The sequence below is a fragment of the Leucopleurus acutus genome (assembly GCF_964270905.1).
Source record: "Leucopleurus acutus genome assembly, chromosome: 15".
Lineage (NCBI taxonomy): Eukaryota > Metazoa > Chordata > Mammalia > Artiodactyla > Delphinidae > Leucopleurus > Leucopleurus acutus.
The window spans coordinates 86,905,858-86,926,356 of record NC_139157.1 but is presented as its reverse complement, the minus strand read 5'-3'; positions in this window follow the sequence as shown (position 1 = coordinate 86,926,356).

Here is a 20,499-nt window from a genome sequence, read left to right as displayed (position 1 = left end):
ACAGGAGGGAGGGATTCAGAATAAAATTATGACATGGATGAAATGGTGCAAAGGTACTTTGGAAGTGAGGTGATAGAATTCACTAAAAATTAAGGATCATTACAAATTCATACACATTACTTGAAACATGGCTTTTCATGAAAACCACTTACATCTTCTAAAAGAGTGTTGTTAAGACAATCCAAGGTAGGGTGGCAACTGTGGGAGCACAGCACCTGAAGGCATTTTTTACCAAATGGGTAAAAAATTAGTAATGGGAGTGTTAGTCTGTCTCATGAAACTTTAAATTTTGACATAGTCTAGCACTTCTTAATGATATCAGATCCATCAGATATATTTTCCCTCCAAATCCAAGTTTGTTTATATTGAAAGTATGTTGAGGTAAGTAGTCCTCTTTTTTTCTTCCACATCTGAAGAACTGCCTTAGCATTTACAGTAAGAACATCTCACCTTCAGGGTTGAGCAGATTCCAATAGGCAATAAACAGTGGCAGTATTTGAGATGGTATACTAATGTTTGGAGAGCAGCAGTATGGCCACATTAAACTTTCAAATTCTTTTAAAATGCTATTTAAATATATTATTTATACATTAGAATTGCATCACACTTATCCTGAGCAACATAAAATTCCATGCAATACTCAATTTACAAATAGACTACATATGATTGCTTGGGATAGTTTTCTGTTTATCTATTTTATTAAAATTTAATATCTTCAAACAAGGGATGAAACCATCAGAAAAGGATGGGGGAAAGTGTAGGATCAAAAAATAAAGGTAATACAACAATTTCTAGATTTCAACTTATAGTTTTTATGTCAAATATTAAAATAACATACAAATTGTTTTCCAATACATTCTAGCTTCAATTGCTACTGGTAAAAGTGACTCATGTCAACATGTCATTGTAAAGACATAGAATGGGAAAGAAAATAATAGTATAGCCAGAGTGACAGACATTTCTTGCCAAAGTAGAAATAAGTCCAACTCTTTCATGCAACTTTCAATTCTGTTGGGGAGTGAGGGCTTATTCAGTTGCTATTTTGTGCTTGCTACGTATTTTATACAGTATTGTCAGTTAAATAGGTTAAATAAATGCAACTCCCCATCCTTTGAAGTCTGAGTAAAGAGAATAAAACTTAAAAAAAAAGAAACATTCAGTTTGAAAGAACAAAGTCTCCTTAGTCAGTCAAGAGGTATGTCTAGTCAGGAAGAGCTTTTACAAATTTAAGAAACAATTTGATATTGATGGTTACCATTTATTTTGCAAACCTGTTGGGAATGAATGTATTCATGTAAAGTTATTGCAAATTTTATTCTTCACAAATTAATTTTTGACTTTGACATTTATTTGAAGTCACTTGAAAGTAAATAAAACTACGTACTTTCTATCTTCTCATATTACTATCCTTATAGTAACAATGAATTTTTGTATTTATTTGCAGGATTAATTCTAATTTTATAATTAGAATTTTATACTTTTAAATATCTTCATGTAAAATCGTAATCAAATTTAATTTCGTACTCTGTCTTTTCAGACTTTAAGATTTCTTTTTTTTAAAGAAAGCTTAGGATTGACTCTCTTATTAACTTTTATATGTAACATACAGTACTGTTAATTATATTTATCATGTTGTGCATTACATCCCTAGTACTCATTTATCTTATAACTGGAAGTTTGTACCTTTGACCACCTATATCCAATCCACTTTCCCCAAACTCCCATCTCTGATAACCACAAATCCGATCTATTTTTCTATGAATTTGTTTGTCTGTTTCTTTTTGAAGTGTAATTGGTCTACAACACTGTGTTAGTTCCTGGTACATAGCATAGTGATTCAATATTTCTATTCATTTCAAAATGATCACCTCAATAAGTCTAGTTACTATATGTCACCATACAAAGATATATTGTTATTGACTATATTCCCCACAATGTACATTTTCATACCTGTGACTCATCTATTTTCTACTAGAAGTTTGTTCCTCAATCTCCCTCACAAATTTCTCTTATTCACCCATCACCCTTCTCTCTGGCAGCCACCTGTTTATTCTCTGTATCATCTATGACTCGGTTTCTGTTTTGTTATGTGCATGCATTTGTTTTGTTTTTTAGATCCACATAAATGTGAACTCGTACAGTATTTGTCTTTCTCTGTTTGACTTATTTTATTTAGCAAAGTACCCTCTAGATCCACTCATGTTGTTGAAAGTGGCAAATTTTTACTCCTTTTATGCCTGAGTAATGTTCCATTGTGTACACACACACACACACACACACACACACACACAATCTTTATCCATCCATCTGTTGATGGCACTTAGGTGGCTTCCATATCTTGACTGTTGTAAATAGTATGGCAACAAACATTGGGATGTGTATATCTTTTCAAATTTCTGTTTTCATTTTCTTCAGATAAATACCCAGGAGTGGAATTGCTGAATCATACAGTAGTTCTATTTTTAATTTTTGAGGATCCTCCATATTTTTCTCCATAGTTGCTTCACCAATTTACATTCCAACCAACAATGTATGAGTGTTCCCTTTTATCCACATTCTCTCTAACATTTGTTATTTGTGGTCTTTTTGATAATAGCAATTCTGACAGGTGTGAGGTGATATCACTTTCTCATCTTGATTTGCATTCCCTGATGATCAGTGATGAGCATCTTTTCATGTGTCTGTTGGCCATCTATATGTAATCTCTGGAAAAATGTCTATTCAGATCCTCTGCCCACTTTTTAATGAGGTTATTTGTTCTTTTGATATGGAGTTGTATGAGTACTTTTTATATTTTGGATATTAAACCCTTATTATTATAATGTACCAAAATTAATCCCTATATTGTTTACAAATATGTTTTCCAATTCAGTAGGCAACTTTTTGTTGACAGCTTCCTTCACTGGGCAAAAGCTTTTTAGTCTGATGTAGTCCCATTTGTGTATTTGTTTTGGTTGCCCTTGCCTAAGGAGATAGTTCTAAAAAAATATTGCTGAGACTGATGTCAAAGAGTGTATTGCCTATGTTTTCTTCTAGAACTTTTCTTCGAGAAGTGTCATCTTGCCCACTCCCCCTACTTGATACTCTTGAAATAAATGTTTTAACAATTCTAAAAATTAACCCTAGTAAAAAGTAAATGTAAATAGATATGTATCAATCTTATTTGAAACACTATAGAAGGTCAATCAAATATTTCACAGGTTCCTCAATTTACATGAACTTGGTTCTAGGAATTCCTTTTATTCTGGGCTCAGTTCTATTGAAAGATAATAATCCTGACTGGGAAAAATGTTAATAGTGTGTCCATCATCATATAAACTACATAATTTAATGGAAGTGAAGTATTATCTTAATTCATAAACTTTTTATGGATACAATATTTACAATATTAGCTTTAAAAAGTTAAAAGTTGTTTTGTTCATCTCTCCTCTATTTCTGTAAAAACAGGTTTGTATTGTAAACAAATTCAAGGGTATATCCAAAATATATGCTTAATTGAGATTCTCAGTATCCTTAGTTTGTCCAAAGAAAACACTTTACAATACATCTCTGTGGTAGTCAGAATAGTGGCCTCTCAATATGTTTACATACTAATCCCCCAGTACTGTAAATTAAATATACATGAATATACATAACAAGGAGGATTTAAGGTTGCAGATAAAATTAAAGTTCTAATAGGATGACCTTAAAAGAAAGGTAATATCCTTGATTTTCTGAGGATTCAATATAATCACAAGGGCCCTTAAAAGTAGAAGAAGGAGACAGAAGAGGAAGTCAGAGTGATGCAATGTACAAACTCAACCCACCATTCTTGGCTTTAAGGATGAAAGAAGAGAACCAGCAGAAAAAGAATGTGGATGGTCTCTCAAAACAGGAAAGAAGAAAGGTGTTTATCTCTTAGAGCCTCCAGAAGGAATGCAGTCCTGCCAACTTTTTGATTAGCCCACTGAGGCTCTTTTCTTACATCTGAGGTAGAGATCAGTAAGATAATAAATTTGTGTTGTTTTAAATCACTAAGTTTGTGGCAATTTGCAACAGCAACCATAGAAAATTAATAGCTTCTGTGTATGCAACTATCTTAATTATGCAGTGAGTTAAATTTTCAAAATTTTATTTATAATACACATCTCTTAAACTGTTGTGAGAATTAGAGACAAGATGTGCCTAAGGAAAATGCAAAAAGGCAATGTACCAAGAATAAGCAGCTTAACACCCCAACTCATTTTTAGGGGGAGAATATATTGCATTATTATGTATATATAATATCTGTATTATTAAAATATTATACATATGGTTTGATATACATTTATAATAGTAATTATAATAACATAATATATTTGGAATTGGAGTTGAAACATACCAGTATAAATATTGTCACAATAAAAAATATTCCTGATTCAAGATAGACTTGACCTTTGTAAGTCAAAGAAGTGTAGTAACACTGTTAATTATTTTGAAAGAAAATCCCATATTTCTTGGCTGTCATTTCATAGATATATGTCACTTGTGCCTCTATTTTATCAGAAGAAATGAGTGGCCACGGCAGGGGTCTCACTGCGGAGCACATTCACCAGTTTCTCAGGACCAGTTCTGCTCAGTGTTTCCCTGCAGCATCAATATGACATCAGTAAAAAATACTGCCTCATTAAAGCACATAAGAGAATAAAATAGAGCAAAATCAGCACAAATAAAATTCATCATGTCTAAGTTATTGACCCCTTTCTTTTACGTTAAAGAAGCTTAAAAATGGCAGATGCATATACTGGAAATGATGGAGTACCACCTTATCCCTGACTAGGCTCCTTCCAGAATCACAGTTGGTTCATTATCATTACCTAATATTTGTAAAGTGCTCTGAGGTTGAAATCACTCCCAAGGTGCTGAGTAGGATGGTCACGCCTGAATAAATCTAATGATGAAAAACATATGTTATTATTTTCTGTGCCTCTTTGAAGGAAAATAAATGTTTACCATGAAAGAAAACAAATCAAGGCAAAACAGCAAACAAACAAAACAGAAAAAGAACAAGTTCAAAGTAAGTTGCAGACCAGTTTAAAAGAGACAAAACCCTGTGCTATCTCCATTCAGGCCAGACACAGCGGGTCCTGTTATGCTGAAACACAAGGACCAGACACACTAGGACACTTGCCAGCAGAGGCCACAGTTCCTACAGTCAAAGGAGATACTAGTTAATGAGACGGCTTTGGGACCTTGGGGTTTCATATAAAGACAGTTCACGGTATTTGTGCATAGAAGTGGTGATAGTTATCATGCGAGTGTCTTTCTGCTATGGTGGTACATTTACTTGAGAGCATCATAGCAAATGTGAATGTGATTCTGCCTATGATAACAGAAGAGCTATGCGTGGGATGCCCATACATAGATGGATTGCATTATTGGTGCCAACCTTGGCTAAATGATATTCCTTAGTATATTGTATGATCTTTCACTAAAGTTCCAGTTTAGGGGAAAATGGCAGATAGATCCAATAGGATCATTTGTATGTAATGTAAATGAGGGACCACAATATCCAAAGCAGCAGCAAAGATGAGAATGAACATAAATGAGGTGATTAATAAAGTACTAAATATAGTGGCCTTTGTCATATAGCTTCATGTGTTTCTTAGGGCCTCATTACGACTTTTGTTGACCCCAGATACTTTTGCTTTTGTGGGTCTCTCGCTCTCTTTCTCTATATATAGATAGAGATAGATATACATATAGATTGCTATACATATAGAGAATATACACTATATCATAATATAATTATATATTAAATATAATCCAGTCTGTATGCATTATTATACTAATATTCATTATACATATTTTTCCTTTGGTTTTAAAAATAAATTAAAACATTTTCACAGGCTTGTAAAATTACCATGGGTAAGCCTTAGGCAACTATGCTTACTGTGTCTGATGGTAAAGTTGTCCCTGGTGTTTATAACCTTTCATAACATCAACAATTCTGTGTTCATTCAGATTTCTCTAATTCTGTATTTTTGATATATCAAATTAACCTTAGTAAAATATAGGCAACTGATTAATTAAAATTCATAGTATGAATGGGCTCAGAATAAATTACGTATATGGGTTTAAGCACTAAAATAATGATTAAAGCTATCAAATCTACTTCCCTCTGTTTATCCACAGTGTCCAAAAATATACTGAAATAACAAGTATTTTATGAAAATATTCTACACTCTGCAAGTATCATCTCTCAACCAAATAAATGAACGATAGAAATTACTATACTAGTCAAGACACGGCATGCCCAACAACATATGTGGGCAGGATATCACTCATAGAAAAATTCCAAGACTGCCCTCATCACCCTGTAAGGTATAAATGAGGAGCTGAAAGAATGGGAAATGACAGCTCATATGTGATCTGACACAACTGTACTGATAGAAATGACTTAGGAATATTGAACTTACTTCATTTCTGCCTTAGTAAAATTCTCCATCAATGAGATATGCTATAGGTAAGTTAGTTAAGCTTAGAAACTCCCAGAATCTAGTCCTTATGCTGAAACAGCATAGTAAGCTCAGCATTTTTTCTAGACTATGAAATGTTTATTTAAAATGATCTGTAATTCTGGCTTCTTACAAGTTCAACCTTACATTTCCTGAATTAAAATGAATATGTGAATTTCTATTAAATGTATATGTTTAAGTTTGAAAAAATAACACCTCCTAGGAAAATTGTGAAATATGATAAGAATATTAAATAGGTTAAATATCATTTGACCTTATGAAGATTAGTTTTGTTGTGGCAAGAGTACACAAAATGGGATAGTTATTTTAGGCCACAGCTTCTAGAAACAGATAGATAACAATTATTTGATTTCCAGCATACTGCTTTTCTTTCAAAGAACTCAGGGAAATATGTTCACATATCACCTGTGTAAAATGGGAACAATTTATGTTCTTTCAACTGTGAACACCAATCACACAGAGACATTTGTAAATTTAGGTGAAATGGAAAACAATTTCAAGGCAGTGAACTAAACCACAATAAAAATTACACAGGCATCACAGCATTGGGAGAGGGATAAAAGTGTGACTTGACAAAAAATAATCAGTTTGTGCATAACACTGGCTGAAGGGGCTGGTGCCCTGAAAGGCAAAAAGCTATCTGTAGGCAAATGGCAGTGTAGATTGATTTGGTAACTCAGGCTTCAATAGGAAATGCATGTGCCCAGGGATGCAGTGCTATAAAGAAAGGCCCTGACTCTGTGGGATAGGTCACCTGCATGCTGCTCTGTGTCAGATCATAACTGTTAACCTGAAATAATTTGGCCTGTTTTCAGCAATTTATTTAAAGGCAACATAAATTGTATTCTTTTGTACATCTTGTTTTACTCCAAATGTAAAAGACTTCTAAAATGTCTATTGCTTTTGAAATCTAAACAAGCAGCCATTCAGGTTTAAAATGAAATGACCAATTTAAAGGACCGAAAATAAAAGACTAAATATCTTTAGGGGAGTGGCCGAGAGGGTGGAGTAGAAAAACCCTGAGCTCACTTCCTTCCACAGGCACACCCAAATTATAACTATTTACAGAGCAACTATTGATGAGAAGGACCTGAAGGCTAGCAGGAAATATTTTCCACACCTAAAGACATAAAGAAGGAACCATAAGAAGATAGGTAAGAAGGACGGAAACGTGGTATAGTCAAGATGTACACCTGCAGGTAGTCGACCCACAAACAGGAAGATAATCACAATTGCAGAGGTGCAACCCAAGGAACAAGGGATCCAAGCCTCACATCTGGCTTCTGAGCTTGGGAAGGCTAGCTCCCAAACATTTGCAGGGATTGCATACAGGAGAGCTGGAGGGCTGTAGAAAAGAGACTTTGCTCTCAAAGGGTGTACACAAAACCTCACACACTCCATTTGAAAGAAGCCTGGGGCAGACATACTTGCTGATCTTGGAGTGACTCTAGGGGACAACCGGGACTTCCCCTGGGGACACAGCTGCTGGCAGTAGCCATTCTTTCTTGGGTTGTTTGTTTGATTTACGGTAAGCGGGCCTCTCACTGTTGTGGTATCTCCCGCTGCGGAGCACAGGCTCTGGACGCGCAGGCTCAGTGGCCATGGCTCACGGGCCCAGCTGCTCTGCGGCATGTGGTATCTTCCCAGACCAGAGCGCGAACCCGTGTCCCCTGCAACGTCAGGCGGACTCTCAACCACTGCGCCACCAGAGAAACCCATTCTTGAGAGCTTATTCTACCACGAGAACATTGGTATTGGTAAGCACAATTTTGGAATCCTCCCTCTAACCCATTAGTGCTGGGGACTTTCTTACCCACCAGCCTGTTGGCACCAGTCTCTGTACCACCCAGGCCAAGCAGCTAGACATGTGGGGACCTACCCACCAACCAGCAGGCTGACACCAGTCCCAGGCTCCCCAGGACTCCCAGTAAACCCCTTGGGGACTCAGAATTGCCAAGCAGCAGAGAGGGACTGGCCTCAGGACCCTAAGAACAGACTGCCAGCCAAGGCAGAAACCAGCATCTCCCACCAGCAGGCTGGGACCTGCCATGGGACCCCCCAGGCCCCATAGCCAGCTACCCCGGAACTTGGACCCGGCTACAAGCAGAGCAGCACCAGCCCTAAGCTTTGCTGCCAACTGCCCCAGGACACAGGGCCGGCACAAGCCCTGGAATCTCTGGGATTACTGCCTGTCATGCTGCTCTGCAGCCCCACCCACAAACAGACTGGCAGCATCAGCACGAGGCAGCACCTAGCAGCAAAATGTGTGGGGTCCCAGCCCCACCTACCACTGTGCTCACATGAGTAGGCCTCACCACAGAAGAAGGGGCCACTCAGCCTACATAAGGGCCACCCCTAGATCATATAGGTCTTGTGACCAGAGGAGAGTGTGCTGCTGGGCCCCATAGAATGCCTTCTACATAACACTACTTCTCCAAAACTGGGAAAAATAACCAAATTACCTAATACAAATAAACATAGAGAAGTAGACAACAGATGAATATGTTCCAAAAGAAGGAGACAAGATGAAAACTCAGAAGAAGAGTTAAGCAAAGTGGCACTAAACAATCTACTCGAAGGGTTCAAGATAATGATCATAAAGATGCTAAACAAGTTCAAGAAAAGAATGGATGAACACAGTGAGAAGTTCAACAAACAGAAAACATAAAGAAGAACCAAGCAGAACTGAAGAACAATGAGTCAATAAAAAATTAAACTGGAAGGAATCAACAGCAGTGTAGAAGACAAAGAAGAACAGATCAGTGAACTAGAATATATAGTGTGGAAATCACTTAAGCTGAGTATAAAATGCAACAAATAATAAAAGATGAGGACAGTTTAAAAGACATCTGGAATAACATCAAGAGTACTATTAGCTGAATTTTCAGCAGAAACTGCTGCACAGAAGTGAGTGGAACTGTATATTTAAAGTGATAACAAGAAAAAACCTACAAACAAGAATACTCTACCTGGCAAGGTTATCATTCAAATTTGAAGGATAAAAAGTTTTACAAATAAGCAAAAGGTAAAGAAGTTTGACACCACAAAACATGCTTTACAAGTAATGTTACAGGGACTTCACTAAGCAGAAAATAAAAGTTTACACCTAGAAATGAAGTGAGTGCTTCTCAACATTTTCATCCATTCATTCTTTTATCCAACATGTTTTTATTGAGTGCCTGCTCTATGCCAGGCACTTTTCTGGAAACCTAAGGAATATCAAGGAACCAAACAAAATTTCTGCCCTTATCTGGTGTACATACTAGCAGAAGAGAGAGTAGAGTACATCGTTTGGTATATATAGGGCTAATAGTGCAGCAAATAATAATAGTTGGTGCCCTGAGATAGGAATTGGGGCTTCTCACAACCTGAACACCTGAGTCCACAGGTGCACCCACACCAACACCTACGGGCCATGGGGATGAAGTCTCAGTGCACCAGTGGGGACCAGATTGAGATACAGGCAGTAACCCTATGCTTGGAGCTCCCTGAGAAAGCAAACCTTTCAATTAAAGGTTGGTTAGAAGAAATTTTTGCGTTTTCTTTGTAAATAATTCAAATTGACTTACTTTGAATTCATTTACGTTCTTCACCTGATTAGCTAAGTTGTTTCCCAGTCCCCTGCCAAATTTTGAAATAAAGATTGTTTAGGCCTCGTCCCTAAATCAAAACAAACCCTTGTTGTGGTAAGTTCAGAACATGTTGAAATGTGTTCTTTAACTTGAAAATTTCTGAAACAGTTTATTTGTCAATTTACCTTTTCAGATTAAGAGAAGACTTTTAAAACAAATCAACCCATGCTATAGTACAGGGAACTCTACTGAATATTCTGTGATAACCTATATGAGAAAAAATTTGAAGAAGAATAAATATATGTATAACTGCATCACTTTGCTGTATACCTGAAAGTAACACAATATTTTTAATCAACTGTACTCCAATAAAAAATACAAAACAAGCAAACAAACAAGAAAACAGGGCACAACCCTGTAGGACTCTCATCACTAAGCAATCCCATTTGTCTAGTTATTGGTGAGGACAATTCAGAAATAATATACATAAAGAATAAAGAACACTGTAGTACATCCTGTCAATCTAGATCCTTTATAAAGCATTTAGGTTACAATCTGTGCTTTGGAGTTGTTGCTGGAGGGGCCACTCAGAGATTTATTAGGTCTAATTCTCTGATTTCCAGCAGATGAATCTTCAATTAGCCCACACTGGTGGGCTCGTTATCCTATTTAAAAACACTTTCAGGGAAGAATGCATTATAGGAAAAGAGTACAAAAAGGCAAAAAAAAAAAAATTCACATGCTTAAAAAAATATATTTTATACATATGCAAACCTTTCATAAACTAAAATTTACTTTCCCCTTCTTAAGTGCAGTTCTACATTTTTCCCGGCTTTTATAGTAACACATTACCCCATGATTTAATCAGTAAATTGAGCTTTGATGAGTAATAAAAAACATAAAACAAATAAATGAACCTGGGAAACAGCAAAAACATTTATTTTTTCTTTTTATTTTACTCTATTGCTAAATTCTGATATTCTTGGTGGTCCAAGGGTTAGGAAAACAATCTGTGAGAGGAACTTAGAACCATATATTTAAAAGAATAACAATATTCATAGTCACATTTAAGCTTTAAAGTTCAAAATATTAATATCTACGATAATATTTAGAATATTTTATTTACATTTATAAATATGATATAATACTTTTATTTTTTAATTTTTTTAACATCTTTATTGGAGTATAATTGCTTTACAATAGTGTGTTAGTTTCTGCTGTATAACAAGGTGAATCAGTTATACATATACATATGTTCCCATATCTTTTCCCTCTTGCATCTCCCTCCCTCCCACCCTCCCTATCCCATCCCTCTAGGTGGCCACAAAGCACCGAGCTGATCTCCCTGTGATATGTGGCTGCTTCCCACTAGCTATCTATTTTACATTTGGTAGTGGATATATGTTCATGCCACTCTCTCACTTCGTCCCAGCTTACCCTTCCCCCTCCCCATGTCCTCAAGGCCATTCTCTATGTCTGCGTCTTTATTCCTGTCCTGGACCTACATTCTTCAGAACCATTCTTTTTTTTAGATTCCATATATATGTGTTAGCATACGAATTTGTTTTTTCTTCCTGACTTACTTCACTCTGTATGACAGACTCTCGGTCCATCCAACTCACTACAAATAACTCAATTTCGTTTCTTTTTATGGTGGAGTAATAGTCCGTTGTATATATGTGCCACATCTTCTTTATCCATTCATCTGTCGATGGACACTTAGGCTGCTTCCATGTCCTAGCTATTGGAAATAGAGCTGCAATGAACATTGTGGTACATGACTCTTTTTGAGCTATGGTTTCCTTAGGGTATATACCCAGTAGTGTGATTGCTGGGTTATAGGGTAGTTCTATTTATAGTATTTTAAGGAATTTCCATACTGTTCTCCATAGTGGCTGTATCAATTTACATTCTCACCAAGAGTGCAAGAGGGTTCCCTTTTCTCCACACCGTCTCCAGCATTTATTGTTTATAGATATTTTGGTGATGGCCATTCTGACTGGTGTGAGGATATACCTCATTGTAGTTTTGTTTTGCATTTCTCTAATGATTAGGGATGTTCAGCATTCTTTCATGTGTTTGTTAACAATCTGTGTATCTTCTTTGGAGAGATATCTATTTAGGTCTTCTGCCCATTTTTGGATTGGGCTGTTTGTTTTTTTTAATATTGAGCTACATGAGCTGCTTGTAAATTTTGAAGATTAATCCTTTGTCAGTTGCTTCATTTGCAAATATTTTCCTCCATTCTGAGGGTTGTCTTTCTGTCTTGTTTATGATTTCGTTTGCTGTGCAAAAGCTTTTAAGTTTCATTAGGTCACATTTGTTTATTCTTGTTTTTATTTCCATTTCTCTAGGAGGTGGGTTGAAAAGGGTCTTGCTGTGATTTACGCCACAGAGTTTTCTGCCTAAGTTTTCCTCTAAGATTTTTATAGTGTCTGGTCTTACATTAAGGTCTTTAATCCATTTTGAGTTTATTTTTGTGTATGGTGTTGGGCAGTGTTCTAATTTCATTCTTTTACATGTAGCTGTAGAGTTTTCCCAGCACCAATTCTTGAAGAGATGGTCTTTTCTCCATTGTATATCCTTGCCTCCTTTGTCATAGATTAGTTGACCGTAGGTGTGTGGGTTTACTTCTGAACTTTCTATACTCTTCCATTGATCTATATTTCTGTTTTTTGTGACAGTACCCTACTTTCTTGATTACTGTAGCTTGTATTATAGTCTGATGTCAGGGAGCCTGATTCCTCCATATCGGTTTTTCATTCTGAAGATTGATTTGGATATTAAGGGTCTTTTGTGTTTCCACACAAATTGTGAAATTTCTTGCTCTAGCTCTGTGAAAAATGCCATTGGTAGTTTGGTAGGGATTACCTTGAATCTGTAGATTGCTTTGGGTAGTATAGTCATTTTCACAAAGTTGATTCGTCCAGTCCATGAACATTGTATATCTCTCTGACTGTTACTAACATCTTTCATTTCTTTCATCAGTGTCTTATAGTTTTCTGCATACAGGTTTTTGTCTCCTTAGGTAAGTTTATTTTAGGTATTTTATTCTTTTTGTTGCAATGGTAAATGGGAGTATTGCCTTAATTTCTCTTTCAGATTTTACATCATTAGTGTATAGGAGTGCAACAGATTTCCATGCATTAATTCTGTATCCTGCTACTTTACCAAATTCATTGATTAGCTCTAGCAGTTTTCTGGTAGAGTCTTTAGAATTCTCTATGTATAGTATCATGTCATCTGCAAACAGTGACAGCTTTGCTTCTTCTTTTCTGATCTAGGTTCCTTTTATTTCTTTTTCTTCTCTGATTGCTCTGGCTAAAACTTCCAAAACTATGTTGAATAATAGTGGTGAGAGAGGGCAACCTTTTCTTCTTCCTGATTTTAGAATACTTACAATTTTTCAACATTGAGAACGATGTTGGCTGTGGGTTTGTCATATATGGTGTTTATTATGTTGAGGCAAGTTCCCTCTACGCCTACTTTCTGGAGGGTTTTTATCATAAATGGGTGGTAAATTATGTCAAAAGTTTTTTCTGCATCTATTGAGAATATCATATGGTTTTATCCTTCAATTTGTTAATATGATGTATCACATTGATTGATTTGGGTATACTGAAGAATCCTTGCATTCCTGGAATAAACCCCACTTGATCATGGTGTTTGATCCTTTTAAAATGCTGTTGGATTTTGTTTGCTAATATTTTTTGTTTGTTTTTTGTGGTACACAGGTCTCTCACTGTTGTGGCCTCTCCTGTTGCCGAGCACAGGCTCCGGACGTGCAGGCCCAGCGGCCATGGCTCACGGTCCCAGCCGTTCTGCGGCATGTGGGATTTTCCCGGACTGGGATATGAACCCATGTCCCCTGCATTGGCAGGCAGACTCTCAACCACTGCGCCACCAGGGAAGCCCTGTTTGCTAGTATTTTGTTGAGGATTTTGCCTCCATGTTCATCAGTGATATTGGCCTGTAGTTTTCTTTTTTTGTGACATCTTTGTCTGGTTTTGGTATCAGGGTGATGGTGGACTCGTCGAATGAGTTTGGTAGTGTTCCTCCATCTGCTATATTTTGGAAGGTTTTGAGAAGAATAGGTATTAGCTCTTCTCTAAATGTTTGAAAGAGTTCGCCTGTGAAGCCTTCTGGTCCTGGGCTTTAGTTTTTGGAAGATTTTTAATCACATTCTCAATTTCAGTGCTTGTGATTTGTGTGTTTATATTTTCTATTTCTTCCTGGTTCAATCGTGGAAGGTTGTGTTTTTCTAAGGATGTCTCCATTTTTTCCAGGTTGTCCATTTTATTGGCATATAGTTGCTTGTAGTAATCTCTCATGATCTTTTGTATTTCTCCAGTGTCAGTTGTTACGTCTCCTTTTTCATTTCTAAATCTATTGATTTGAGTCTTTTTTTATTGATGAGTCTGGCTGATGGTTTATCAATTTTGTTTATCTTCTCAAAGAACCAGCTTTTAGTTTTATTGATCTTTGCTATAGATTTCTTCATTTCTTTTTCATTTATTTCTGATCTTATCTTTATGATTTTTTTCCTTCTGCTAAATTTGGGTTTTTTTTTTTGTTCTACTTTCTCTAATTGCTTTAGGTTAAGGTTACGTTCTTTATTTGAGATGTTTCTTGTTTATTGAGGTAGGACTGTATTGCTATAAACTTCCCTCTTCGAAATACGTTTGCTGCATCCCATAGGCTTTGGGTTGTCATGTTTTCATTTTCATTTGTATCTAGGTATTTTTTGATTTTTTTCTTTGATGTCTTCAGTTATCTCTTGGTTATTAAGTAGTGTAATGTTTAGCCTCCATGCGTTTGTGGTTTTTACATAGTTTTTCCTATAATTGATATCTGGTCTCATAGCTTTGTGGTCGGAAAAGATTCTTGATATGATTCCAATACTCTTAAATTACCAAGGCTTGATTTGTGGTTCAAGATATAATCTATCCTGGAGAACGTTCCATGAGCACTTGAGAATAAAGTGTATTCTGTTGTTTTGGGATGGAATTCCTATAAATATCAATTAAGTCTATCTGGTCTATTGTGTCATTTAAAACTTCTGTTTCCTTATTTATTTTCATTTTGGATGATCTGTCCTTGGTGAAAATGGGGCGTTAAAGTCTCCTACTATGATTGTGTTACTGTCAATTTCCCCTTTTATGGCTGTTAGCATTTGCGTTATTGTATTGAGTTGCTCCTATGTTGGGTTCATAAATATTTACAATTGTTATATGTTCCTGGACTGATCCCTTGATCATTATGTAGTGTCCTTCTTTGTCTCTTGTAGTAGTCTTTATTTTAAAGTCTGTTTTGTCTGATATGAGAATTGCTACTCCAGCTTTCTTTTGATTTCCATTTGCATGGAATATCTTTTTCCATCCCCTCCCTTTCAGTCTGTATGTGTCCCTAGGTCTGAAGTGGGTCTCTTGTAGACAACATATATACAGCTCTTGTTTTTATATCTATTCAGCCAGACTATGTCTTTTGGTTGGAGCATTTAATCCATTTACATTTAAGGTAATTATCAATATGTATATTCCTATTACCATTTTCTTAATTGTATTGGGTTTGTTATTGCAGGTCTTTTCCTTCTCTTGTGTTTAGTGTGTAGAGAAGTTCCTTTAATATTTGTTGTAAAGCTGGTTTGGTGGTGCTGAATTCTCTTAGCTTTTGCTTGCCTGTAAAGGTGTTAATTTCTCTGTCAAATCTGAATGAGATCCTTACTGTGTAGAGTAACCTTGGTTGTAGGTTTTTCCCTTTCATCACTTTAAATATATCCTGCCACTCCCTCTTGGCTTGCACATTTTCTGCTGAAAGATCAGCTGTTAGCCTTATGGGGATTCCCTGGTATGTTATTTGTTGTTTTCCCTTGCTGCTTTTAATATTTTTTCTTTGTATTTAATTTTTGATACTTTGATTAATATGTGTCTTGGCATGTTTCTCCTTAGATTTATCCTGTATAGGACTCTCTGCACTTCCTGGACTTGACTGATTATTTTCTTTCCCATATTAAGGAAGTTTTCAACTATAATCACTTCAAATATTTTCTCAGTCCCTTTCTTTTTCTCTTCTTGTTCTGGAACCCCTATAATTCAAATGTTGGGGCATTTAGTGTTGTCCCAGAGGTCTCGGAGGCTGTCCTCAATTCTTTTTATTATTTTTTCTTTATCCTGCTCTGCGGTCTTTATTTCCACCTTTTATCTTCCAGGTCACTTATCCGTTATTCTGCCTCAATTATTCTGCTATTGATTCCTTCCAGAGAGTTTTTAATTTCATTTATTGTGTTGTTCATCATTGTTTGTTTTCTCTTTAGTTCTTCTATGTCCTTGTTAAACGTTTCTTTTATTTTCTCCATTCTATGTCCAAGATTTTGGATCATCTTTACTATCATTATTTTGAAGTCTTTTTCAGGTAGAGTGTCTATTTCCTCCTCATTTCTTAGGTCTGGTGGGTTTTTACCTTGCTCCTTCTTCTGTTCATGTTTCTGTGTCTTTTCATTTTGTTTAACTTACTGTGTTTGGGGTCTTCTTTTCACAGGCTGCATGTTCGTAGTTCCCATTGTTTTTGGTGTCTGCCTCCAGTGGTTAAGGTTGGTTCAGTGGGTTGTGTAGGCTTCCTGGTGGAGGGGACTAGTGCCTGTGTTCTGGTGGATGAGGCTGGATCTTGTCTTTCTGGTGGGCAGGACCATATCTGGTGGTGTGTTTTGGGGTGTCTGTGACCTTATTGTGATTTTAGGCAGCCTCCTGTCTTGCTATTTGTTTGTCATAGGGTGTCAAGCACTGTAGCTTGCTGGTTGTTGAGTGGAGCTGGGTCTTAGCATTGAGATGGAGATCTCTGGGAGAGCTTTCACTGTTTGATATCACATAGAGCTGGGAGGTCTCTGGTGGACAAATGTCCTGGGCTCTCCCATCCCCCAAGAGACACAGGCCTGACTCCTGGCTGGAGCGCCAAGATGCTGTCAGTCACACAGCTCAGAAGAAAAGGGAGAAGAAGAAAGAAAAAATAATAAAATAAAATAAAAAATAATTGTTAAATATAAAAAATTAAATCGTAATAAAAAAAGAATGAAGAAAGTAACCAAACCAGAAAACAAGTCCACCAATGAAAACAAGCATTAAAAATTATACTAAAAAAAAACAATAAAAAGACAAAACAAAAAATCAAAAACAGAGAGAACCCTAGGACAATTGGTAAAAGCAGTGCTATACAGACAAAATCACACAAAGAAGCATACACGTACACACTCACAGAAAGTGAAAAAGGGAAAAAAATTATATATATTGTTTCTCTCAATGTCCACTGCCTCAGTTTTGGGATGATTCATTTTCTATTCAGGTATTCCAGAGATGCAAGGTACATCAAGTTGTTTGTGGAGATTTAATCCACTGCTCCTCAGGCTGCTGGGAGAGATTTCCCTTTCTCTTCTTTGTTCACACTGCTCCTTGGGTTCAGTTTAGGATTTGGCCCCACCTCTGCCTGTTGGTCCCCTGAGGGCATCTGTTCTTCACTCAGACAAGACTGGGTTAAAGGAGCAGCTGATTAGGGGGCTCTGGCTCACTCAGGGTGTGGGGAGGGAGGAGGGTATGGAATGCGGGGCTAGCCTGCAGTGGCAGAGGCTGGCATGACATTGCAATAGCCTGAGGCATGCCGTGTGTTCTCCCTGGGAAGTTGTCCCTGGATCACGGGACCCTGGCAGTGGTGGGCTGCACAGTTTCCTGGGAGGGGAGCTGTGACTAGTGACCTGTGCTTGCACACAGCCTTCTTGGTGGCTGCAGCAGTAGTCTTAGCATTTCATGCCCATCTCTGGTGTCTGCACTGATAGCTGTAGCTCACGTCTTTCTCTGGAGCTCATTTAGGCAGTGCTCTAAATCCCCTCTCCTCTCACACCCTGAAACAATGGTCTCTTACCTCTTCAGCAGGTCCAGACTTTTTCCTGGACTCCATCCTGGCTACCTGTGGTGCCCTAGCTCCCTTTAGGCTATCTTTTTGCAGCCAACCACAGTCCTCTCCCTGGATCTGACCTCCAAAACCAGAGCCTCAGCTCCCAGCCCCTGCCCACCCCAGTAGGTGAGCCAACAAGCTTCTCAGGCTGGTGAGTGCTGGTAGGCACTGATCCTCTGTGGGGTAATATCTCCACTTTGCCCTCTGCACCCCTGTTGCTGTGCTCTCCTCCATGGCTCTGAAGCATCCTCGCCTCCACCTCCTGTCTCCTCCAGTGCAGGGGCTTCCTAGTGTGTGGAAACTTTTCCTCCTTCACAGCTCCCTCCCAGTGGTGCAGGTCCCATCCCTATTCTTTTGTCTCTGTGTTTTCTTTTTTCTTTTGCCCTACCCAAATATATGGAGAGTTTCTTGCCTTTTGGGAAGTCTGAGGTCTTCAGCCAGGTTTCAGTAGGTGTTCTCTAAGAGTTGTTCCACATGTAGATGTATTTCTGATGTATTTGTGGAGAGAAAGGTGATCTCCAAGTCTTACTCTTATGCCATCTTGAAGGTCTCCCATGATATAATACTTTTAGATAATAATTTATGCTTTTTTTCTATCCCCCCACCAAACACTTCCTCCATTTCTGATGGAAGCAAGTCTCCATTTTCCTTTGCAAAACAGGGAAGTTGTGGCAGGGCCTCAAGTAGAAATCATCTTTATGTACACATTTTCTCACCTTCTGATAAAGCCTTTGTCTGTTAATATCCCTGTGTCCTAGAGGGTGAGGAAGGGAACTCCTCTGAGAACAGTGTAGTAATTAGGGAAGATTTCTTGACCCTAGAGGAAGGATCCAGACCCTTGGAACCAAGAGACAGGAGAAATCCCAGCCGAGGGAGTTGGTACAACTACAAAATCAATGAGCATTTCAAGTTGCCTATTGTTTCCTTTACACTTGGGTTGCCAAGGGAACTCTGTGCAATATTAAATCCAGTACATCTCATATTCTCCTGAGTGGTCTAGGTTTCCTGTGTTTCCTCTTCCTATTTTATTTTAAACCAATGGCCATAAATTAGTTAATTAATATCAGTGATTGTGAAAAATCTGTCATATTCCTAATTACATAGGAAGTGCCTCTAATTACTCACATTGCAGTATGATATTAGCTGTAAGTTTTACTTTATGTTGGTTTTAAGTTTCAATGTATTTTGTTTTATTAAGGATGTGTCTTTCTACCTCTTGCTTGCTTTTTTAAAAAATTGGAATGAATTTTCACAGTTAACTTTTAAATATGTTTCAAATTACTATTTGTGTTTTTTCTTCATTTGACCTACTGGCATGATGCATTAATTAAGAGAATCATTTTTATTTCAACATGTAAGTTATTTTGCTGGATACTGCTTGTTAAAATATTTGATATAAGAATAATTTATCTCTATTTGTAAGACACATTTGCCTGCATTTTTTATTATTAACACAACAGTTTTATTTTTATAGCTAAATGTGAATGTTTCTTGATAATTTAGATAATGTTTTAAATTAAAAACTAGTAATCAAATGATCATGCTATTTCATTGGCTTAATTCATGCTTCATTTTCCCTTTGAGAAGACTCACTGATGACACTGTAGTTCTTTGCTGAAAGTGTTAAATTGAAATTAGATTGAGAAATTCTGAGGTACTCAAACCTCACAATGCCATTTTTATTAGATATATTGAAGGGAAGGGAGCTGAGCAAGTATATCACTCTTTTCCTAGCACTTTGCTGAGAGTAGCCAAGCAGTCTTTACATGTGAACAGAGTGTGAGCACATCACATCCATGTATCACAAAGGAGCTGTGCAAAAGCCCCTGTTATCCATGCCCATACAGGCATGGAGACCATTTTAAAAAAATATAAGTGGAAAAATAGTACTTTATACAGAACAAAATTTTGTCTCTGTGTCAAAAATGACTGTGAAATAATAAATCATGCAACATGAGTATCTCCAAGACACAGAATTCTGGAATAAAAAAGACCAGTCTCAGGTACTAACTCCAAGGAACATCAACTAGCCAATCATCCACGTAGCATGAAAAGGACATCATTTTCAATCTACGGTGGATACTGAATGCTTTGATACAATCTAGTTTGAAAAATAATTAGATACAAAATTGTCTAAACAGACTATATGCAAGTTAATAAAACTAGACATGTCATTCCACTAATATATTTTTGCTATTTTTCTTTGTCAGTTTGCTATGATTTTGGTCCCTTACAATGCTATTATTTCCCAAAAGAGTGCCACTGGACCTTGAGATGTTTTCCAAACAAGTAAAACAATTTGAATCACAACTGACTGAACTTCACTTATGAGGGAGATACACCATACTTAAGAAATGCATTAAACTTTTCATATATTCAAGTAAAATAAGTTTTACTATCCCTATTGTTTCTTATCTATTTTTCCAGTAAGCTTGCTTCTATTATTTAAAATGTCAAAATAAAAAATATATATTTAATTTTCTTTCAAA